Source organism: Bos grunniens, chromosome 11, assembly GCF_055505025.1.
Source record: "Bos grunniens cultivar Pamir isolate PY7600 chromosome 11, Bosgru_T2T1.0, whole genome shotgun sequence".
NCBI classification, from domain to species: Eukaryota; Metazoa; Chordata; class Mammalia; order Artiodactyla; family Bovidae; genus Bos; species Bos grunniens.
In genome coordinates this window covers 36,199,438-36,220,932 of record NC_141175.1, presented here as the reverse complement: position 1 = coordinate 36,220,932, position 21,495 = coordinate 36,199,438, and the positions used below count along the sequence as shown (strand labels likewise).

General features: G+C 39.6%; 1 protein-coding gene across 14 annotated transcripts in view; it reads right to left on the bottom strand.

Annotated features, from left to right (window-relative positions):
* The window catches only part of BABAM2 (BRISC and BRCA1 A complex member 2), a 478,104-nt gene that overhangs the window by 174,872 nt on the left and 281,737 nt on the right, over window positions 1-21,495 (bottom strand). The gene's annotated exons all lie outside the window — the stretch shown is intronic.

The following is a 21,495-nucleotide window of genomic DNA, read 5'->3' as shown; positions in this document are numbered from 1 at the left end:
GATAACTTGAAACAGAAAGAAATGACAAAGGCATTAATGAGAATAAACAAAGATTTCCTACTCTGCCAACTTCAACTTCTTTTCTATTGAAAAAACCTCCCACAACTCCTAGCTAAAGAGTCAAAGTGTCAATCATGCAATAATAAATAATAATAATGCAGGCGAAAGCTGCCTTAGGCACGCAGGATCAAGAGTAGGGTGGAAGTCTCAAGCTGAGTTCACCGCCTCTTTTGTAATGTTGAAAGAGTAAGAATTGGCTTCTAAATAATGAAGGAGACAGACCAGAAAGGTCTGAAAAAAGGAAAATACAAATGTAAGAGTAAATACTCTAGTCCTAAGGGATAAACCCTCTTAGTGGGGTAAAACAGTAGTAGCACAGAGATACAGAATAAAGACAGGGAGTCCTTTACCAAAAGTACCTTTGCTACCAATAGTTGTAGGATCACATAGTGAGGCATGAAGTGGGAGCCACCTTATTAAGATTACTGTGTGTATATCAGCATTTTTAAACTTTCCTGATGAAACTATATAATATAAAGTCATTTTTGTTTTTCCTCTAGATCTGTGTCTTTTCTCCCTTCTTCATTTTGAGTTTGTTTGTATAGGTTACTGTCCTGCAGACTTAAACCTGATGCAAGTATTCTGCTGATTTTGTTTTGAGTTTCTAGATCATCAGCAGACACTGAACATGGTTTGATATTTGTTTGTTGTCTTATTCCTCTTTTGGAAACTGAAAGACATTATTCTTTATCTTTTTACAATGGGATCTTAAGTGTTCTTCTGATCATTTATACAGAAATGATGTTAATTATTGTTATATTTGTGACAGATAACTTTCCAGTTTGTTTTTAAATTGTTTTCATGATATTCCTGACATAGAAGAAAAGTTCAGCTTGAATGGCTGGGTGAATGTATCTGAGATTAGAAACCAGGCTTGTCTGATCTCCCCACTCATGTCCTTAAATAATCTGCTGAACAGAATTACTTTTACACTATTAAACTCTATTGATGATGTGGAGCCAACACTGGAGAAGTCAGTTGATATATAATGTAATTTAGGTTTTGTTTTTTTTTCCTGCTTTCTTAAAGTTGTATTTGCTGCTGCTGCCAAAAGTATACGTAGACCAGCCTACCTACCTTCATGTATGTTACTTCATATATGCTGAGGGTGTAAAAATAGGCTGACCAAGTTTGCCAGGTCAGTATATTAATAAAACAAAATCAGAGTTTGTCCTTAAAACAGGTTCTTCAGCAACACTGTAAAGCAACTATACTCCAATAAAAATTAATTAAAAAATAAAAATAAAATAGGCTCTTCAATACTCAGACTCACTCCCTTTCTCTGAGTCCAGGGAGCATGGCTCTTTTCCTGGGGGTTACCAGGAGTCTCACCTTTGGATAAGTGGGGTTTTTCCAAGAGACTGTAGTATGACCTTCCCATTGCAGTCACTTGATAAATGTTCATTTAAGATGATGAAATACTTTTCTTTAGAGTTCTAAACTGCCCAGGAGAAACTTCTCCAGTCAAGATAAGAGAAATGGAAATTTTCCATATACAGGGAAGTAACTGGGATGTTATTTCTGGAAAAAAAAAGTCTTACAATTTTCTTTAAGTCAAAGAGCTTACTATTTTCATCCTTATAGAAATCTAAAAATTATACATCAATATATTTGTTTTCTAAACAGAAACACATAATTCACTTTAAAGAAAAGTTGGCAATGAAAAAGATTTCTATCAATTGAATTGAATGGAGTGAATCACATTTTCCCATTAAGTTCCACTTTAAAATTTATAATATTGAATCAAATTTGGCCTACTACTCAAAGATGTCCCTAGACTACCTAAACTCATTTAAAGAAAATACTTATTTCTCTCTAATCAAAGTAATAAAAAAATGCATTTCAAACAAGTCACAAAATCAAAATTCCAAATAGGTCTCAAAATTTCATAAAGCTGCTGCATTGGGAGCAAACTACAGGAAGAAAAGATAAAGCACATATAGGGCCTGGTCTGCAAAGCTAACCCTATAACCTCTTCCCTTTTAGGGTAAATACTACTTTCTAAACGTCTTCTAAAATCAATTATTTTGTAAGATGATTTCTGATAGCTTATTTATAATTCTGGGAAAGGCTCCATAACTACTAATATATAATACAATATTCTTTAAATAGTCCATGGAGAACTGTAATTCACAAATATTTTAAAATTTACTCACTCTGTGACTGATACTCACCAGGTTTTGTATTTGGTTTTGTACACAGCAATGGGAAAAGAAATATAAATACCATGTAGTCTCTAGGATCTTCCAACTAGTGACAGAGATAAACTGAAGAAATTTTAATTCGATGAAGTTAAAAACCCTGATTGAGCATAAAGGCCATGCAGGAGTATGAAAGAGAGCACTTAGCTCTGTTATACAGAATAGTGCCAAGAAAGGCTCTGGAGAGGAGATGACATTTAATCTGAATCTTGAAGGAAGACTAAAAACTGACTAGGATAGCAAGATTACAGGCAGAAAAAAGTAGGAAATAAATTTTCTCATGCTGTCTCTTAAGTGTGGGTACATATACTTAAAAAAACCTATCCATACTTGTGCCCCCAAATAAATTTATAAGCTTCAGAAAAAGAGGAGTCAATAATAACTAACATTATTCTACAAACAAATCACACCAGATTACTCTCATTTTCTTCTCAGGTACCAGGAGGTAAAAACAGGAAAGTGATGTAGAAAATTCTGGTAAACGTAACACAGGGGTATCTCATGATATGAATTATCCAGATATATAACAATTAGTTCACACTTCTTTCACCCCATTGCTTTCCAAATGGAAGCGTGATGGAACAGCAACTGAGCTGCCTATGGCTGACAGCCCCCTCTGGTGGTCAAGATGGGGAATTATGTGGTTAGTATTTCTGTCCCTGTTTTCCTTTCCCAGAGGGAAGAATAAATACTATGCTCCCTCACTGTTCCTACTTCTCTTCCTGTAGTTCAGTATCTCCAGCACCTGGATTTTAGTACACTAATATTTATTCTTCAGTTTCCCAATAAATATTTACCGAGCTGAACTGCTTCAAATAAGAAGTTCCTAATTTAACACTTTTGTAAGACCTTTTCCATTTTTCCCAAGTACTTTTACTGTGTACCTTTAGCTCAGTCATCTGGGTATGAAGATGAAGAACTCTGTTGCATAAGTCACCAGCATTCTCAGCCTGCACTGAGATTTTTACACTGCACTCTAGCTATAAGGAGATGATCCCTCTCTATCAATCAATTATTTGATGAATAAATTTCCTATCTTCTCTTAATCTGTTATCTTAGGAATTGTTCTTCATTTTATTTGTAAGGCAAAAGTCACCAGAAATCACCCATAAGAGGAATGCTAGTTATGCATACACTTGTTGCTGAGCTAAAGAATGCTGAAGATTGAGATAATTAAGAATGATTTATTTCTACAGTTGCTAAAGTGCTTAAGAAAAAAAAATCTCAAATATTCCAGAAGTCTCTCAGTACTTTTTCTTTAATTAAGTCTGCCTTTTCTAAATGATAAACATATTCAGAATTTTCTTAAAAACTTAATTTTATGTTTCTGGGATATTTAACTATTTAAAATGCAACAGTATTATTAGTTCACAAAAGCAGAAGAAAGAGAAGGGAGATGATGGGAAGAACACAGGAAAAGCAAATGGGAGAAAATGTAAAAGGTAGTAATAGCAAGGAAATACTGTAGGCTCCAAAGGTGAACTTAAAAAGAACATTAAAGAAAGAAAAATGGCAAAAAAAAGAAAAAAAAAGGTGATAACTATACAGGGACTCTGAAGGACCTGGACTGACTCCCAACCCTATACTGTATTCACTTAATGTATATTCCAGCTCATTTGAGAACAGAGATATAATAAAACACACAAATGTAAGAACTCTGGAAACAGAAGGAAAGTTGTTGGAGGTGGATACAAACTTTTAGCTGTAAGATGAATAAAGTCTGAGGGTCTAATGTAAAATGTGGTGACTATAGTTGAGAATGCTGTAGTAGAGCACTACTGAGATTTGTTAAGACTATAGAATTTAAATGTTCATATCTTTCATATCCAAACTTTCTGGGCCATTTTGGGTGAGTCTTTTACTTAACCCTTCTAGTCTCAAGTATCTCGTCGTATAAAACAAAGGGGCCTGATCATATGATCTTTAAGGTCCTTTCTAGAAGATTTTATTTACTTTATTTTTAATATTCTGACTTGTATAAATGATTGAAAATAAAGAAGACTCAGTAAAGGAAAGGCAGATGAAGGAGCCCAAAGGAACATGGGATTTATAAGATGCACAGAAATTCTAATAAAATGATGGTGTTTTCCAGGTAACACCTCTAGTTATTAAAGGCATTAATTAAAGTAACCAAAAAACATTTTCACTTAGGATAGAATCTGGAACACCAAAATATCCTACCACTACTGCTCCTCCAATTCCCCCCAAATCACAAACGCTTTCTTGGAAAGAGTCCCATTTCTCTAAGTTGAATGTGTCATTATCCCAAAGAAGTGTCAAAGTGTCAAAGCTTAACTTTCTTGTTCAGTTTTAGGTTCTGAATCTATAAAATGAGAAACTTAACACTGAGTTCTCTTGCCCCGGTGTTGCATACCATATTTAACAGGGCACTTGAAGGCCTTCGGCTTAGAAACACTTGAGAAATACAAAGTATCATTATGGTAATTACTATTATTACAAGGCTCCAGAGCTTAGACTAGCTATATTCTAATGTCTAATGTGCCATGTGGCCCTCTGTGACCCAGGAGGGTGATTTCCAAGCATCACGTGCAGGTGTGCTGCCCTTGTACATATCAAAGAGTCACACAAACAAGAGGCCTTATGGTGACTTGGGTTTAGATAACACTGCTGGAGCCTGATTTTCTCTGTAATGCTCCTGAATACCAGGGAAACTATGACCCTACTCTTTCTGAGGAGTATGCTTCACAAAAGTCAAATTAAAGAGAATCCGCAGAAAGTCCAAACCTCACTCAAGCATGTCCTAAAGACAATTAGGTAATAAATCCCAAATATAATATATAAATAAATGCTCAAGACAGAACTTTCCAAATTTTATGTGCACAGCACAACCTATGAAGCTTTTAAAAGCCTAGATTTCAGAGCCCTCAAAAGTCTAACTTGGTAGTCCTGGGACGAGTTCAGGAAATCTATACTACACATGAACAGTCTTCTGGTCACACTTTTGAAAAGCACTTCTTTGGGGTTCCAGAAAGCCATCTAATAAAACAGCAAAATTCTGATTAAACACATTCAAAAAAGACTTGGAGGTCTCAGAGACAGCAAAACAAGTGAAATGAATGAACTACTTTTTTTTTTTTAAACACAGCTTTAATTAAACAGCAATGTAAGTGGCTAAGATTTAGACTAGAATCTCTAAAATCTTGACCAAAAAGAAGCCGAACTGAAAAGCTGTTCCAAAAACGCAACCTCAAGAAATACTCACGTAGATGAACAGAATAAAGCAGAACAAAAGCCTTTAGATAGAAAAAGTGATTGCTACAGGCTTTGCATTTTCAAATACACCAACTAGCAGCTCAGAAAACAGGTGTGACAAACAATGGGCCAATTCAATGCCCATTAAAGAAAAAGTATGAGGGGAAAAAAAGCCATTTGTGAATAAGCCTCTGAAAAGAGGAGCATCCAAGAAACAGGATCCAAAATCCTAATGTGTCTTTGCATTCTTAAATGCTAAAGTCACTGGGGAGAAAAAAACAACTCTATGTGAAATGTTATGAGGTGTTAATGTATCAAAGTGTTACCCACTAAGAATAACACACAGAACTGCTCAAGTGATTACTGGAAGCTTTTATTACAAAGAGGAGAAGGGGAGAAAAGATGCAGCTGAATGAAGAACAGAACTATAAACGAACAGAACTAAAGAACAGAAGAGCTATCTACACCATTCCCCACTCTGCCCCCCAGCTAAATTACAGACTGAACTCCTGCAAGGAATAGCATGTAACTCAGTTGGGAAGATTCCCTGGAGAAGGGAATGGCAATCCACTCCAGTATTCTTGCATGGAGAAGTGCATGGACAGAGAAGCCTGGCCGGCTATGGTCCATGGGGTCGCAGAGAGCCAGACACAACAGAGCAACGAACACCACGTGAAACTCTTCTTGTCGTCACCAGCCAAATCAACTGATGTTTTTTTAGGGCTCAAGGCCTAGTAGTTAGTGACTGTCCTTTAAAACTCAGCTCAAATCACACTTCTTCTGTGAAGTCTTCCCTTCCTTACTCCACCAAGGGAAATTTTACTAGTTTTGGTATTCTGGTATCACACTATTTTTACAAATCAAAATACTGATATTTCTGTTGGTATTCCAGCATGAATCCACAAGGGCCAGGCAGCATCATTCATCCTGGGTTTTTTCAATTGTTGGTTCTCTGCAATTCCTTCTGTCCAGTCCTGCCTCCCCAACCTCCAACCACAGACACCTTTATGGTAGAGCAGGGAAGCCTCCCAGCTCCTCCTTGCTACTCAGCTCCTGCAACGTCCCCTCTCCTCGCCAAGACCAAAAAAAGGCCCATGCTAGATTCAAGGAAGATGGAAGGTCCCCTGAAAGCTCTGGAAATTCTCCTGTCTTTCTCCAAGGAAGGATTTGAACTGAATTTTCTATTTAGGGAAAGAAAGCCAGAGGCAGTTTAAACCACAAATGTTAAATTTTTTGTAGTTTATTAAGAGATCAAATTGGACCAAAGTATTTTTAACTATCTTGCTCTAAATTATAGTTTTTTTTTCATACTTATTATATAAGTAATTAGCTATTAGCTTTAGCTACTTAAGAATTACTGTAGGAACACTTGACTGTCCAGTGAACAAGTATGCCATTATCCTCCTTTCTTAGTGATTACACACCTCCATAGCAGCCGATCTGCCTGGAGCACATGGGCATAAACACAAGTCATCTGGAGTCAGCGAGAAGAGCTGTAAATAGTGTCCAAGAGAAATTTCAAAGCCTGGGATATGTTTTCTTTAAAACCTACAGAGCAAAATCTCAAATCACAGGTATCTTTGAAGACCTTAAACACTAGCCCCAGTCACTCACTAATCAATAACGTCTCACCCACAAGTCTGACTGCAGCGCTGCTCCAGTGGTGCCCTATTTTCTGCAAAAGAGTCAGACCCCGGGAGCTACTGACACTAGGTTCCCAACGAAAAACTGTCATTGGCAAGGACATTGAGTAGCAAGAGGTTTTTCATCATTCTCTCAGTCTTGTTTTCTAAAGATTCTTTTCCTACAAATATGCTAAAGACATGTTTATGATAATAAAACTGCAGTTGCTGGGAGGCCCATCGAGTTCAGTTCCCACGTTCACAGCTAAGGGAACTGGAACCCAGCCAGGTGAGGTGACTTACTGACCTAGGGTCATACAACCACAACACGGTACTCCTGCCTTCCAGGCTGGCCCTTTTTCCCCCAGGTCTCACTACCTTTCTAGGAGAGAAGCACCACTCTTTCCAAGCAGCTTTCTAACTGCTTGGCGTGGGTGATGTTTCTGAATGGGCCCTCCTTGAACAGCTCCTAAAACACTGACTCATTGCTCTTGATTACTTTGGAAGTGTTACTTGCTCAGTCATGTCCAACTCTTTGTGACCCCATGGACTATAGCCCACCAGGCTCCTCTGTCCACGGAATTCTCCAGGCAAGAATACTGGAGTGGGTAGCTGTCTCGTTGTATCCTGCCAACTATGCCAATTGCATCGCTGATCACTTAACCCAGGGTAGGCAAGGAGCAAGTGGGGAAGCTGGAAGAAGATGTGAGGAGCCGTAAGAACTGCAAACATGTTTTATTCTCTCTTGACTGCCACAGCAGCAAGGCAGATAAGCAGCAGACATGCTGTATTCTCTTGCGGTTGACCCAGCGGATACAGCCACAAGGGCTTTTCAGGTAGTGCTTACATAGGTCTACAAATTATCTCAGCAGTTGCATAACCATGCAAAGTCATTATTTACAAAACAGGGGGCGAGATGTGGTGCCAGAGAGCCATTTTGGCTCATTTGCTCTTCCCCTACAGTAGCCATTCCCTTCTCCAGGGGATGTTCCCAACCCAGGGACTGAACCTGGGTCTCCTACACTCCAGGTGGACTCTTTACCATCTGGTTCAACTAAGTGACAAGCTCAAACTTGTATCGGAGCATTTGTCAATACATTCATGATCTTCAGAGGAAAAGGAAAGGAGTGAGTTCGCTCTTTCCTGGGAGTTATCAGGAAAAAGAAATAGCTGCCCTCCAGCTTACCTCCTCCCCCTCTGTGTCACCCAGTGTCCCAGGCACCTTTCTGTTTGTTACTGTAAGCCCTGCAAACTGAGCCCTTTGCCCAAGAGGAAGGTACACAGGAGAGTAGACTGAACGTGAGTTTCAGAACAGAGAAGGCTAGATTTCAATATTTCATCTACTTTTTCCCTGCAGTATAAGTTACTTGGCTTGTGTGACCTACAGTTTTTTCAAAATACTGGGTTGGCCAAAAAGTTCATTTGAGTTTTTCTATACCATCTTACAGAAACATCACAGAACTTTTGTGAAGATGAAATGAAATCATATATTTAAAGTTCCTAGTTCGACATCTGTTTCACATGAGCTTCTCAAAGAAATGAGTTCCCTTTCCCCTCTTCTGCTCTTACTATTAAGATTTTAGACAAGTAATTAACTAGTTAATCTCCCCTACATAATGGAAGATAATATATGCTTCTGATGAAAAGACACTATATAAAAACAAAATATGATTATTAACCATCAAGATGAATACCTAAAGGCATTAATTCACTTTATAAAATATGCAAAGGTACTAATTCACCAATAAATAAGTCATGGCAGGAGTCATGGCAGTCTGAGACTGCCAATTTGCTGAAGAGGTACAGCAGGGCCAAAGCGCCAAGAACTCTGTCTAGAGCAGCTGGAGAAGGAAGTTTAGCTCTCTACCAGGGATGGTTAGCACTGAAGTAAAAACCCAAAGCAGGAAAACAGCAAGGGATAGGCTACCCACTCCAGTATTCACGGGCTTCCCCGGTGGCTCAGACGGTAAAGAATCCACCTGCAATATGAGAGACCTGGGTTCAGTCTCTGGGTTGGGAAGATCCCCTGGAGGAGGGCATGACAACCCACTCCAGTACTCTTGCCTGGAGAATTCCATGGACAGAGGAGCCTGGCAGTCTGCAGTCCATGGGGTCTGCTGAGCAACTAAGCATCTAGCCAGGGCTGCAGGAAGCAGCAACAGCACAGGCACGCAGACTGCCACGGTGGGAAAAGCATGAGAAACCTGGGCCTCAGAAGCCCTGAGGTCCAGCTCCAGACCTGTCGGGAAAGGGGGAGAGTTGGGCAAGGCCTTTAAGGTATCTGAGCTGTGACTTTAACTCTGGAAAATGGAGATGGCCATGCGTGTCCTATCTAGCCTGCAAAGGTAAATGTGGAGAATATACTTCTAAGGTCGGAAGTGCAATATGTATATAAAGTGAAAATATTTTGAGTAAGACAGCATACAAAGATGAGAAATAACAGACTATAAAATGAGGAAGGCCCAAAGGGTGATGACAAGACAGGAGGATGGCAGCCATCTCCCTGACTAGAGGACACAAAGTGAAGAGGCCCAGGAGTAACACGGAAGGGCTCAGCACTGCTTGGCAAGGCGACTCTAACCCACCATGCTAGGGCAGGCGATAAACAGGCACCATAAACATTTAAGCCAAATTCAGCTTAATTTCAAAACAGGCAATAAAAACAGGAGAGCACTAATACTCTTACCACCCCTGTCTTTAGAAGACTACAATGGGTCTAGAGGTCACTCGGTTCCTATCTTTACTGGACTAAGTGGCAAATAACAGAGAAACGTGGTTAATACTCAAGAACCTAGATTGTGGGTTAATAAGCATTTGTGGACAGACTCCTGTTTGGTTTGAGTTGGCTGGCTTTCTTTGGGTGACAGAGGGCCCACATGGAGGCTCAGAAATAGTAATTTCTTGCAAGGACATTTGATAACACAAGGAAGAAAAAAAAGTACCCCATTCGCTCTGTGTTCATTCTGGCTCCAGTTGCCCTGGCTTTGGGATGCACAGGGGGTTTCACAAGCAATAAAGGAAAGGTGATCACCACTGTTTCAGACAACAATCCAGGGCCAAGCGACAGCTCAGCTGTGGTTTGCCCTGCATTTATACTTTACATAGAGAAGACATGCCTGAGCTTTGTTTGCAGACCTCCTGGTATATACTTTTTAAAAAATTAATTTATTTATTTTAATTGGAGGCTAATTACTTTACAATATTGTAGTGGTTTTTGCTGTACATTGACATGAATCAGCCATGGGTATACATGTGTTCCCCATCCTGAACCCCTCTCCCACCTCCCTCTCCATCCCATCCCTCAGGGTCATCCCAGTGCACCAGCCCTGAGCACCCTGTCTCATGCATTGAACCTGGACTGGTGATCTATATCACATATGATAATATACATGTTTCAATGCTATTCTCTCAAATCATCCCAACCTCGCCTTCTCCCACAGAGTCCAAAAGTCTATTCTTTACATCTATGTCTCTTTTGCTGTCTCATATATAGGGTCATTGTTTCTAAGTCAGAAAGAAAAACACTGATACAGTATATTAATGCATATATATGGAATTTAGAAAGATGGTATATAGACTTGTACTGGCTGAACTGAGTCTGCCCAATCTGCTGTGACTGGATCACTGCTGGCCCCCTGCCACTGCCCAGCAAGGCAAGCTGTACAAGTGACAGCCACTGAAGAGGAATAAAAGGATTGGGCCCTATCCCTCTAAATGTGCTGCTCTACACGGCAGGCACTATGGCTTGAGAACATCTAGTTTCCTTGGTAACCTAACTATGTACTGAATGGTTTCCATGGCAAAGCATGTCCCAGAGTCCAAATAATCAACATACGCATACAATTTGAAATGTAACTTATTAGTAGGGGGCTGGTCACACTAGGAAAAATTAGTAATCTTAAAAAGTCATGATACCCTTACTGCGGCCCCAAAGCAGACGTCTCCATGCAGCCCGATTTGAAGGGTGCCGTAACACAGAAGGGCAAGGCCACACCTGAAACGTGCCAGCCTGAGCTATGTGACACTGTTTCTGCGGAAGCTACGTCCCAAGAGATGAGATCCTGGTCTGGAAAGAAGAGGCTTGACAACCACAGAGTAAGAGTACAGTACTTCTGGGATTCCTAGAAATCTCTGCTAAGAATAGGACTAAGGTTCTCAAATAAACAGTCTAACAAAGTGCTCATTTTATAATCTGGAACTCAAAGGAAAAAGGTTATTAGTTTCCCTCTCAATGGGGGTGACAGCACCCTCTTAGGGGGATATGGAAATGCATGGGCACATGCACCATGAAATGGTCTCAATATCTGAGGGGTCATACAAGCAACAGGCAGGGCTGAGGATGCTAAATGCCGTGCCCTGCACCGGACAGGACCACATAACATCCACATGAGAAAATGCATCATGTTCTCAAAAGAAGTTCCTAATGAGAAAAATAATCAATTTTTAATGTACTTCTTTTTTAAATTAAAATTTTTTAATGTACGTGTTACCACTTGTCTTTTCTCTTTAAAAAATGAAAGATAAAAAGGACGGGGGCAAAAAAATCTAAATAATATTTTTAAAGTTCTTAATCTGTTTGACGAGTGTGTTAAGCCAATGATGTAAAAGTTAAAAATGACTTGTTAAAATGAAGAAGGAAGCGACTTTAATTTCTAAGAAAGGACAGACAGGGCTCCAAAAAGCTGGTGGGAGTAAGAGGCTCCATGCCAGGCTTAACAGGGTAAAGCTGCCCTGAGGCCTACTGTAATCTTTGCGTTCAGAATTCGTAAGTCCAAGGTCAGGGTCCGGATAGGCCCTCTCTTCACTCTGCAAGTAACTGAAACTTTCTAGTTGTCGTGTATGCAAGCAACAGTGATCGTGCAGAGGAACAGGGATTATGTGCAAAAGCCTCCTTTCAGATCTCCAGAAAGGCCCAAATGACAGGCAGATCCTCAGATCCCACTTCATTCTGTAACCAGCTCAACTCAGGACCCAGACAATCTGGTCAACACAGAAGAAGACTTCCTTACTTCCAGGACTCCCTTTGGGAATCCTGAAAACCTCTAAATCCGGACTGAACTGAAAAGCCCATACTGACCTTTCTTAAAATTCCTAAAAATGCTGGAAATCTGATCCATGTAAGAGTTCTTAAGACTAAGACCCAACCCAAAATCAGTATGGATTCACTAGAGCGCTGAAGACTTTCCAGACCTTCTCGTTCTGACTGAAAGCCTGCTTCAGCCTGAAGATCTCAGAGGCTGAGCAGTATCCAGATTTAATACTCAAGAGGTCTAGCCTGTCAGCAGTCTGAGGTTGCCCACTGATGGTCATGGTTGTCATAGTTACCATGATATTCTCATGTCTATTCCTGTATTTCCCCCACCAGCCTATCCTAAATGAATTCAGGGGACTGATAATACCTCTGGTCCTGATGGGAAGTATCTGGAGTAGAATTTTCAAAAATCGGGATCTCCAAGTATTTCAAGAGGAGGAGGAAGATGATGACATTGATTGAGATGACAGTCATAACACAGCCACTTATTAGGTATCTGGTGTTTACAATATGCCAAGCACTGGTGAACTCCGGGAGTTGGTGATGGACAGGGAGGCCTGGCGTGCTGTGATTCATGGGGTTGCAAAGAGTCGGACATGACTGAGCGACTGAACTGAACTGAACTGATCTTAAAACAATTTATATACATTCTCTCATTCAATCTTAGCAAAATTTCTATGAGGATTATAGATAAAGAAACTGAGTCACAGAGATGTAATTTGCACTAGGTTAACAGAACCAGAAAGTTACAGTCAGGCCATAAACCGCCATTTGTCTTATGGCTAAGCAGTGCTCTGCCTTCGTGTTTCACTAGAGACTTGCTCCTGATGGGAAGGGCAGCTGGGCCGGAGAGAGGTGAAGTGGCTGTTGAGAGCAGAGGGGAGGAGTATGCCTTGGCTCAGCTACATTTATCGAGAATTGAGAATTTGGGCAAAAGGGCTGAATCAGACCTTGGACCCAGTTAGTCTTCAAGCTATGTTAGCCTTTGGAACTAAAATGATGGGGGACCCTTCCAAAACAGTCTATAAAAATCAGCCCAGAAAGGTATACATGCAAAACTGCTCTGATCAACAAAGTGTGTAAGGAAACTGAAGACTGACTAGGAAATACTGTCTGTACTGAGTATGGAGTGGAAAGTAGGAAAAAGATCAAAGCTACAAATGAAGAAACACACTTTAAATAAGGTACCAAGTAAAAAGCTATGGGCTTTCTTCCTGAGATTATGGGAGGACAGGAGGCAGACAGACAGTGAACTGAAGAGACCCCTTTCTGAATTTCAGCTTCATCATCTATAAGATGGGGGCAACAGTAGTAACCAACTTTATAGGGTTGCTGTGAGGACTGAGTGAGTTAATGGGTACAGCATACTAAAAACATGTGACCCAAGTACTCATTAAGTATCAGCTACCATTAGTATCCAGTACACATATACACACCCACATACACACACACTCCCTTGTAGAGAATATATACTATGATTTTGATCTTTAGCTTTTTTAAAACATAAAAATGTACAATTCTGCTCATCTTTCTGATATTTGCTTTTTTTTTTTTTTTAACTCAGAAAACTTTCCATGTGAGTAAACAGAAATCTACCTGGTCCTTTACTGCTTCATTCTATGCCAAAGTATTTTTAGTCATTTTCCTACTGACAACCATTTCAGTTGTTTCTACCATCTGGACCTTTAATATTAAATTCTCTACTGACCAAGAAAAAACAGGGCTCCAAAGTTTGTCTGTGTCCTTAAGAAAGTATGTGCAAAAAGTAAATGAAGAGTCACTAATAGAATAGAAATAACAGAAACCAATCACTAAAACAAATGATACCTACAAACAAATATTTTGAAGGGTTTTTTAATTGTAAGAACAGAAGAATCTAAAATTTAAAGATAATACCCTCTACAGTCTTTTTTCCCCCAAGGAACCACATACATTGAATGTTTTTCCCAAGGAACCACATATACTCAATACATATTGAATATAATGAATAAATCCTCAAAAGCTTTCAATGTAATTTTCTTTAGCACACATATTATACTGGTCATGTCAAACTCTGACAAAACTGAAGTTTGCACAAAAGCACAAGATCAGAGGAGGAAATGGAAACATGGAAACATTATTGCCATTTGGTCACAAACTTTTCTCAGAGAAACAGGGCTATAAAAACGTGTTTCAGGATGAAAACTTGGCACAAAATAACCCAATCTTACATCATCCTTTTCAAAGACTGGGGTGGAGTAGGGATGGGAGGGATTAAAAAGCAGGAGGGCAAAGCTCTTTACATGTAAGAGAAAAAAAGGTTGTTGGTAAAATAAATTTTCCACTGATATATAAATTCTTCAAATTACTGGCTTGGTTTTACTTTAAAGTTGGCAAGGTAGCAGATTTCAGTCTTTTTCAGGTATGACCTCTATTTTGTTGAAGCTGTCTATAAAAGATAATGTTCACAGACAGGATGTCCATTCCCTGTTACGGTCCTAGTTACAATATTATATTAACTCATCATTTGTTTTGTTTTAAACTAAAGGCTTATCCACTCATTAAAGTCATTAGTGCTGCTAGTGAAAGACAGCATGTCTGAATTTTAACCAGTGCAGAAAAAGTCCAATATAATTATTAGCCCTATATTATAAGACTCAAAATCAGACATACCAGGATCAAATTACATGTTCTTTAATAAAAGGTCACACAGTAAAATCTGACAACATTGGTGTTCAACCTTTCCTCCAACAACAATATAAGGGTTCCACTTTATACATTAATTTTACACATTAAGAGCTTTAGTCATTACCCACTCCTACCAAACACTTGTAATCAAGAACCATGCCATTACCTTTTGGTATTAAGTAATTACCCACTGAAATCATGTTGTAGACATAACAAATCATATACATTTTTATGAAGAAGATGAGATAGAATGAACTTTATTTTTAAAACCCAACTGACTTATCACCCTATGCACATCCACACTCTGCTCTGAAAACTAAGGAAAAGCTATTATATTCATATTAATGTCATAGACCAATTTGGCTTCCCTGGTGGCTCAACGATAAGAATCTGCCTGCCAATGCAAGAGATGCAGGTTCGATTCCCCCACTCCAAAGAACTGTGGACAGAGAAGGAGCCTAGAGGGCTACATTCCTTGGGGTCACAAAGAATCAGACACAATTTAGTGACTAAACAACAATGGACCAATTCACAGATCCTTGTGGAGATGGAAACATTGAGAAAAAATGAGAACCAGTGGAATATCCGAGAGCTGGAAGCCCTGGGAAAGAAGTGCTGTGAACCCATGAGTTTCCTGGAAATCAAGGCCCAAACATCAGAAGAAAGCCCCAAAGTGTCAGGGCTCAGCCCCCTGGATCCTTGCTCCTGGAGCTTCTCTCTCCACTGTAAGCCTAACTCAGAAACCTAGGTGCTTGTGTTGGGCAGAAAGGAATGCAAGTGGCAGGTCTTCATGAATCTGTCCTTCCACCGTGAGCCAAAACAATGAGGTTAAAAACTGCTTCCTAACTTAGTGATTATGTTAGCTATTTTGAGAACAAGAAGGAAGTTAAAATTTGCTCTTACTGAAGCAAATATTGATAAGCATGAACATCATCATTCTTAGAAAAATGGTCATTCATTATACACCCCTTGTAGTAAGCCTTTTCAATCTTTTGGCTTCAAGACACTATGCGACCTTAGACTTAAAGGTTTACTAATTTACTGAACACTAAGCAAGAATACACAGAAGAACTGTACAAAAAAGATCTTCTCGACCCAGATAATCACGATGGTGTGATCACTCACCTAGAGCCAGACATCCTGGAATGTGAAGTCAAGTGGGCCTTAGAAAGCATCACTACGAACAAAGCTAGTGGAGGTGATGGAATTCCAGTTGAGCTATTTCAAATCCTGAAAGATGATGCTGTGAAAGTGCTGTACTCAATATGCCAGCAAATTTGGACAACTCAGCAGTGGCCAGAGGACTGGAAAAGGTCAGTTTTCATTCCAATCCCAAAGAAAGGCAATGCCAAAGAATGCTCAAACTACCACATGATTGCACTCATCTCACACACTAGTAAAGTAATGCTCAAAATTCTCCAAGCCAGGCTTCAGCAATATGTGAACCGTGAACTTCCTGATGTTCAAGCTGGTTTTAGAAAAGCAGAGGAACCAGAGATCAAATTGCCAACATCTGCTGGATCATGGAAAAAGCAAGAGAGTTCCAGAAAAACATCTATTTCTGCTTTATTGACTATGCCAAAGCCTTTGACCGTGTGGATCACAATAAACTGTAGAAAATTCTGAAAGAGATGGGAATACCAGACCACCTGATCTGCCTCTTGAGAAATTTGTATGCAGGTCAGGAAGCAACAGTTAGAACTGGACATGGAACAACAGACTGGTTCCAAATAGGAAAAGGAGTACGTCAAGGCTGTATATTGTCACCCTGCTTATTTAACCTATATGCAGAGTACATCATGAGAAACGCTGGACTGGAAGAAGCACAAGCTGGAATCAAGATTGCCGGGAGAAATATCAATAACCTCAGAGATGCAGATGACACCACCCTTATGGCAGAAAGTGAAGAGGAACTAAAAAGCCTCTTAATGAAAGTGAAAGCGGAGAGTGAAAAAGTTAGCTTAAAGCTCAACATTCAGAAAACGAAGATCATGGCATCCGGTCCCATCACTTCATGGGAAATAGATGGGGAAACAGTGGAAACAGTGTCAGACTTTATTTTTCTGGGCTCCAAAATCACTGTAGATGGTGACTGCAGCCATGAAATTAAAAGACGCTTACTCCTCGGAAGGAAAGTTATGACCAACCTAGATAGCATATTGAAAAGCAGAGACATTACTTTGCCAACAAAGGTTCCTCTAGTAAAGGCTACGGTTTTCCCTGTGGTCATGTATGGATGTAACAGTTAGATTGTGAAGAAGGCTGAGCGCTGAAGAATTGATGCTTTTGAACTGTGGTGTTGGAGAAGACTCTTGAGAGTCCCTTGGACTGCAAGGAGATCCAACCAGTCCATTCTGAAGGAGATCAGCCCTGGGATTTCTTTGGAAGGAATGATGCTAAAGCTGAAACTCCAATACTTTGGCCACCTCATGCGAAGAGTTGACTCATTGGAAAAGACTCTGATGCTGCGAGGGATTGGGGGCAGGAGGAGAAGGGGACGACAGAGGATGAGATGGCTGGATGGCATCACTGACTTGATGGAAGTGAGCCTGGGTGAACTCCAGGAGTTGGTGATGGACAGGGAGGCCTGGCGTGCTGCGATTCATGGGGTCGCAAAGAGTCGGACACGACTGAGCGACTGAACTGAACTAAACTGAACTGAAGCATCTGAATTCCAATTAAATGCTATGTAAATGCTGTGTGTGGTATCACATATAAAAAAATATGTATATGTATGTATATATACACAAATGTATATATACATATACATACTAAAAAATGCTCACTCCTTGGAAGAAAAGCTATGACAAACCTAGATAGCATATTGAAAAACACAGACATTACTTTACTGACAAAGGTCCATCTAGTCAAGGCTATGGTTCTTCCAGTAGTCATGTATAGATGTGAGAGCTGGACCATAAAGAAGGCTGAGCGCTGAAGAATTGATGCTTTTGAACTGTGGTGTTGGAGAAGACTCTTGAGAGTCCCTTGGACAGCAAGGAGATCCAACCAGTCCATCCGAAAGGAAATCCACCCTGAATATTCATTGGAAGCTTAAGTTCCAATACTTTGGCCACCTGATGCAAAGAACTGACTCACTGGAAAAGACCCTGATGCTGAGAAAGATTGAAGGTGGGAGAAGAAGGGGACAACAGAGGATGAGATGGTTGGATGGCATCACCTACTCAATGGACATGAGTTTGAGCAAGCTCTGGGACTTGGTGAAGGTCAGGGAAGCCTGGTGTGCTGCAGTTCATGGGGTCCCAAAGAGTCGGACATGACTGAGCAACTAAACTGAACTGATACATATATGCATACACATACCTATATACATATATTATCCACAAATATACAGCACATACAAGTGTGTGTGTGTGTGTGTGTGTGTGTGTATGTGTATATATATCCATTTCCAATTTATATAACCTATTGTTATACAACCTAAATATAACCTATTTCCAATATATAACCTATTATGATTAATAAAATGTAAGTTCACTGAAAAGGCATTGAATTCATCACTAATAACGTGAATAGCACCCCACTCCAGTACTCTTGTCTGGAAAATCCCATGGATGGAGGAGCCTGGTAGGCTGCAGTCCATAGGGTCACTAAGAGTCGGATACGACTGAGCGACTTCACTTTCACTTTTCACTTTCATGCATTGGAGAAGGAAATGGCAACCCACTCCAGTGTTCTTGCCTGGAAAATCCCAGGGACGGGGGAGCCTGGTGGGCTGCTGTCTATGGGATCGCACAGAGTCGGACACGACTGAAGTGACTTAGCAGCAATAACGTGAAATGCTAAAAAGTACTACTATTTTCTATTCAAGTCTGTGAAATGTTTTTTAAGTTTATTTTTTACCCACAGTAAAATTCACTCTTTGTGACACACAGTTCTTTGAGCTTTGATAAATGCATAGAGTTGTATATCTATTACCACCATCGTGATACAGAACAATTCCATCATACTAAAATTTTCTTGTGTTGACTTTTTGTAGTCAACCTTGTGTAAAAGGTTTCAACATTAAAAACAGGTCCTCACACTTGAAAAGAATGAGGATGAGTGCCTCATAGCACCGATGATCAACTTTTTCATATCTTCATGCCACCTTTTTTACACACGGGTTTCTATTGTACTTCCACTCAGTTCTTGACCAAAAGGATTAAAGGGTAAAGCAGCTGAAACAATGGGATAAGAAGAAACAGTCTTGGAGGAGTTCAGACTTCAAGACAGTATGAAAGAAAAAATGCTGGAACTTGAGCATAAAGTAGAATAGATAGTTCTTTTTTAAAAAGGAATATGCCTGGGAGATACAAGGAAAAGTAACGAGTTGGATAAAACTGGTGAGTGATCACTTATGAGACAAGAGAATGAACTTAGCTTTTAAGTTCAGGAAACAATGGCGGGAGGAAGGTCAAAAATAGGATGCCTAGGTTTCATGGCTAAGGTCAGTAGAAGGATAGTTAAATCATTACTGAAAATAAGAACACAGAAAAAAAGCAGATTATCAGGAAGAGGAAATGGGTAATGTTAGATGATGACTTACACTCTAGATATTAAATTCAAAGCTTCAGTGATTGTTCCAGCACGAGATACTGTAGAAGGTAATTAACAATGCAGAAATGAAACCAAGAACAATGATTCTTAAACAAAGCTTATGAATTGATTTTAGGGGCAGGTGTGGTATTCTCAAAACTGCATTTGAACTTTTTGCACCTGTATATTTCCCTGGATAAAGTCCATGGCTCGCCAAGATTTTCAAAGAGGTCTGTGTCAGTCTGCTATTCCTTTACACATGATGTGTCTATTTCAGATACTTTACATCTTTGCTATTCAGATGATGTGTATAGATGTCAATTTTGTTTTATTTAGGCTATTGAGATTCCTTGTATTTCCTTTATTTGGTGTCTTCCATCAGTTCTGGAACATTCTAGACCATTTTCTCTTCTGCTTTGTCATTTCTCTGCTCCTGCCTCTTGAAAACAGCTTAATGTTTTCAAGAACTATCCACTGTTTACCTCAGACCTTTCATTGAGGAAGATTTTCCTACTTGTGAAATATAAATGAACACTGGCTATATGTAATGATCAGTGCTCAGAGCTTCACTGTTGAGATATATACATTTAAATCGAAAATCATAAACTTCTCATTTTCATTACAGAAAAAACTCGGCACAAAATCTTTGAGCTATTTAATTGAAAGGTGCTTGGCCTCAGCTCTTAAGTGAGCAGGGCTTCCCTGGTGGCTCAGAGGTTAAGGCATCTGCCTGCAATGAGGGAGACCTGAGTTCGATCCCTGGGTTGGGAAGATCCCCTGGAGAAGGAAATGGCAACCCACTCCAGTATTCTTGCCTGGAGAATCCCATGGACGGAGGAGCCTGGTGGGCTATAGCCCACGGGGTCACAAAGAGTCGGATATGACTAAGGGGCTTCACTCACTCTTAAGTGAGGACACATTATATCTTATAGTTTAAAGATATCAAGCTAAGTTGTAAGAATGTAAGTTAAACATTACACTATAGAGAAGAGAAAAGCATTTAAAAGAAGCAAGGCTGAGAACTGCCCAAAGACACAAAACAAATCTAAGAGCTTAAAGGTCAAACGAGTTTAAGAACCATGTACCAGTGAGATTTAAGCTATCACAGACTTATATACATCTTCTTTCTGAAAGTCTACTGTTTGCCTGAAAAGAAAGCTAGATTAAAAACATTAATCTATCACTAGCTTGGGTGGCTGGGGAGGTGGGAGTTCTGCACCAGAATGTTTCAAAAAATATAGTTATTTGGGGACTGATTGATTTTTCTTCCAGAACTAAATTCTGTTCTGGTTCTTTTTTGTAATGTTTCAAAGTGCAGGCTGAGCCCTTGATCTTTTGGGAGGCACCGGCAAGACAAAAGGCCAAACTCGCTAATGAAAACTTGCTGAACTTACTCTTCAGAATTCCATTCTAAGTCACGAAGAACCCTTCTGGCCCTGCTCCCAGACTAGTAAAACGAACATCTCAAGTCCCCAGAGGCGAAGATAGCTTGCTCCACTAAAACCAAATATGCATCTTCTGACAGCTGGTTGTCTTAGCATACTCAGGACTATGTATTTATCAAAGGTAAAAAAAAAAATCTCCAGCAGCACAATATTTATTACAGGATTATCTCTGTGACTCAAGTAAACATAAGTAAAGCTAAATTAAACCATGTTTACTATGATGTTCTATTACTTAAATCCTGACACAAAATCACCGCAAGAGATTTGGGGTCCATTTCTTGAGACAACTGATGCAGTTTTAAAAGTTAAAGGGCAAGATTTCTTTTAAATCTATTTGTGTTTAATCTCACGCCTCCTCAATTATTCTAAAAAATCTTTTTAGCATCTAAAATGAAAATTTCCCATCCTGTTAAGATGTTGTATTCAGTATCAAATTTAAATAAAACTCACAAAATACTGAATTAGCTTACTGCTTTTAACTTATTTTATCTGGTTTATCTGAATTTAATATCCACAATCTCACTGACTCTCACCCCTAAGTATTAATATTCAGTTCTCTTCATCCCCTTTTTCTCTAGTCTCTTTGGTCAAATTTCAGTTTATCCCAGCCTTTGTGGATTACAGGCCAGCCAAATATTCACAGTGATTATGTCTGTGGCTAGGCACACCATGGGGAAAAGACAGGGAAAGGGGAGGCTGGAGAGGCCACAGGAGGA